The sequence below is a fragment of the Balaenoptera musculus genome, chromosome 3 (genome assembly GCF_009873245.2).
Source record: "Balaenoptera musculus isolate JJ_BM4_2016_0621 chromosome 3, mBalMus1.pri.v3, whole genome shotgun sequence".
Lineage (NCBI taxonomy): Eukaryota > Metazoa > Chordata > Mammalia > Artiodactyla > Balaenopteridae > Balaenoptera > Balaenoptera musculus.
The window spans coordinates 81501315-81505428 of NC_045787.1; the positions used below are offsets into that span (position 1 = coordinate 81501315).

Here is a 4114-nt window from a genome sequence, read left to right on the forward strand (position 1 = left end):
ATGTGAAATGCATTCTCCTTACCTTTAAGGAGAGTGTTTTGGGAATAAGCAGAAAAATATACATACAATTCCAATTCAACATAATTATTATGAAATTTGTATGTAAGAAATGTACAAGAGCCTAAATACTTCTGTCTTAAAGCTTCTACTTGTCCTATCTCATAACAGCTTATTTACAATGTATTGCTTTTGAAGATGTCAAGATTACAACAAAGGATATAACTTTCCTATGAATTGTTTGTCATTTTGCAAACCAGGCATGAGTTTTAAACAAGGGGAAAAGCCAAAAAGAAAGTGACTGTATACTATTCTGTGAAATTATATTGCCAATCTCTTCTGTGTGGTCTGGAATTAAATAAAAATAGAAGAATTAGCAAAGATTATACATTAAGTTTTGTTGGTCATGCACTCTACAAAACTACCTGGCAAAATGGGTATGTGTAAAGATAAGATCCAGCTTATAGTCCATATGTAGAACTACACACCTTGGCATTGGGCCTTGTCCATAGGTTTTTGTCTAATTCAGGTAAAGGTTATTTATGGACTAATGACAGCCCTGAGTTTTAGGGCCTCTGTTGCTGGGCATGCCATCAGAAGTCTGCCCCTGTTAAAGATCCCCAGAGCTCGTTTCGGCACCACATATACTAAAATTGAGACAATACACAGAGAACAGCATGGACCCTGTGCAAAGATGACATGCAAATTTGTGAGGCATTCCATATTTTTCCATCTCATGTCCATGGATCAGAAGAATTAATATTGTTAAAATGGCCATACTACCCAAAACCATCTATAGATTCAATGCAATCCCCATCAAAATACCAAAGGTATTGTTCACAGAAATAGAAGAAACAATTCTAAACTTTGTGTGTAACTAAAAAAGACCCTGAATAGCCAAAGCAATCCTGAGAAAGAATAACAAAGACAGAGCCATCACACTTCCTGATTTCAAACTGTACTACAAAGCTATAGTATTAAAAAACAGTATGGTACTGGCACACAAATAGACACATAGAGCAATGAAACAGAATAGAGAGCCCAGAATTAAATCATGGCATACATTGTCAACTAATATTTGACAAGGAATCAAAGAAAGGATAGAGGAGAAAGGATAGTCTTTTCAACAAATGCTTCTGGAAAAACTAAAAAACACATACAAACTATGAAATTGGACCCCTATCTCACACTCACAAAATCTAACTGAATATGGATCAAAGACTTTAACATCAGAACTGATACCATAGAAGAAAGTGTAGGGAAGAAGCTTATCAATCTTGGTCTTGGCAATGATTTTTTTAGACGTGATGCCTAAAGCACAAAACAAAAGCAAAAATCAACAAATGGCACTACATCAAGCTCAAAAGCTTCTGCACAGGAAAAAAAACTAATTAACAAAATGAAAAGACAGTCTATAGAATAGGAAAAAATTTTTGCAAACCATATATTGGATAAGGAGTTAATATCCAAAATGTAAAGAACTCATACAACTTAATAACAAACACACAATCCAATTCAAAATGGGCAGAAGAACTAAATAGACATTTTTCCAAAGAGGACATCAAAATGGCCAAGAAGAACATGAAAAGATGCTCAACATCACTAATCATCTGGAAAATGCAAATCAAAACCACAATGAGATATCACCTCACACCTGTAGAATGGCTATCATCAAGATGACAAGAGATAGATAACAGGTGCTAGCAAGGACGTGGTGAAAAGGGAACCCTTGTACACTGGTGGTAGGAATGTAAATTGGTTCAACCACTATAAACAATATGCAGGTTCCTCAAAAATTAAAAGTAATCTACCACAGGATCAAGCAATTTTGGCTATATACTGAAAGGAAATAAAAACACAATTGTGAAAAGATATATGCCCTCCCATGTTTATTGAAGCAGTTTTCACAATGTGATGACCAAAAAAATGGAAACAACCCAAATGCCCATCAACAGATGAATGAATAAATAAGATGTGATACATATACACAATGGAATATTATTCAGCCATGAGAAAGGAGGATATCCTGCCATTTTAGACAGGATGGATAGACCTTGAGCATATTATGCTAAATGAGGTTAAGTCAGAGAATGACAAGTACTGTATGATATCACTTATATGTGGAATCTAAAAACAATTTAACCTTTAAAAAACAGAGAGTAAAATGGTAGCTACTAGGGGATGGGGGGGTAGGGAGGATAAGATTGATAATTCAAGGGTACAAACTTGATACAGGGAGTAAATAAGCAACAGAGATCTAATGCACAGTATAATTAATATAGACAATAATATTGCACTATAATTATATAATTTGATAAATATTGCTACATTGGCAATCACATTACAGTGTATAAAAGTATCAAAGTAACATGCTGTACACCTTAAATTTACATGTTACATGTCAAATTTATTCAACTAAAAAAAAAGACACATGTAATAATGGAACAGAATTGACAGCCCAGAAATAAACACCACATTGTATATGGTCAATTAACTTCTGACAAAAGCGCCAAGAATATACGATGGAGAAAAGATAGTCTCTTCAATAAATGGTATTGGGAAAACTGGTCTCTTATCTTACACCATACAGAAAAATCATCTCAAAATGGATTAAAGACTTTATATGTCAATGTCTACTTAGACAATATCACACCATGTCAGTCAAACTATAAGAATCTTGAATAGTGTAATTCTATTTATACCCCCAGACTTTATATTATTGTTGTAATATAGTTCACATCTAAATACATCATAAACCCCAAAATACAGTGTTATAATTTTTATTTAATTTAAAAAAAAAAAAGATCCCCCAAATTAGGCCAAGCATTCTAAAGAATTCATCCACACTCAGTTCATGAGGGTCACAACCCCAGTAATTGAGTTCAGAATTCCCTTGGAGGATGTATCTGTCCATTTCACACTTCTCTTTGAGAGGATGTAAAATGGCCCAGATCCTACTGGTCTATAAGGGAAATCATCATGCTTAACAAATATAACACAGGACATTTAAATGTTAATTACTAAAAAAGAAAAAAAAAATCCATATGTCAAAGTAACCCCAATTATTTCCCCTTAAGTCTTACTTTAACCTTGGGGAATTTCATACATTGTTAAATATTGTCTCCCAAACAGTGAATCCTAGAATTCCCTTCCCCATAATGTTATACTTTATCCCAACTTTTTCCCAAAATACTTTCACCTGATTCCCTTGGTAATGATTAGACATACTGGGAGGCTTTAAAAATTAAGTGCAGATAATAGAATTGTTAAACAAACAATGGCTTGTTTTAAAACTGTCCTTCTGCCCAGAGTATAAAGCCCCCGTGTTCTATCATGGGCAGCCTTAAGAAAGTCAAATATTGGACTCAAAGACAGACAGAAGCAATATTTTTTTCAATCTGTCTCCTAGAGTAATGGAAATAAAAACGAAAATAAACAAATGGGACCTAATTAAACTCAAAACCTTTTGCACAGCAAAGGAAACCATAAACAAAGTGAAAAGACAACCCACAGAATGGGAGAAAATATTTGCAAATGATGCAACTGGCAAGGGATTAGTCTCCAAAATTTATAAACAGCTCATGCAGCTCAATGTCAAAAAAACAAACAACCCAATCAAAAAATGGGCAGAAGACCTAAATAGACATTTCTCCAAAGAAGACATACAGACGGCCAAGGGGCACATGAAAAGATACTCAACATCGCTAATAGAGAAATGTAAATCAAAACTAAAATGACATTATCACCTCACACCAGACAGAATGGCCATCATCAAAAAGTCTACAAACAATAAATGCTGGAGAGGGTGTGGAGAGAAAGGAACCATCCTACACTGTTGATGGGAATGTAAACTGGTACAACCACTATGGAGAACAGTATGGAGGTTCCTTAAAAAAACTAAAAATAGAACTACCATATGATCCAGCAATCTCACTCCTGGGCGTATATCTGGAGAAAACCATAATTTGAAAAGGTACATGCACTTCAGTGTTCATTGCAGCACTATTTACAATAGCCAAGACATGGAAGCAACCTAAATGTCCATCGACAGAGGAATGGATAAAGATGTGGAATATTAGCCATTGAAAAGAATGAAAAAATACCATTTGCAGCAACA

General features: G+C 34.4%; 1 non-coding gene across 1 annotated transcript; it reads left to right on the forward strand.

The window, feature by feature from the left end:
- The first annotated feature begins 620 nt into the window (after positions 1-620).
- Positions 621-726, forward strand: LOC118893694. The gene has a single exon (XR_005019548.1). It is a non-coding gene; the product is annotated as a U6 spliceosomal RNA (small nuclear RNA).
- The last annotated feature ends 3388 nt before the right edge of the window (positions 727-4114 follow it).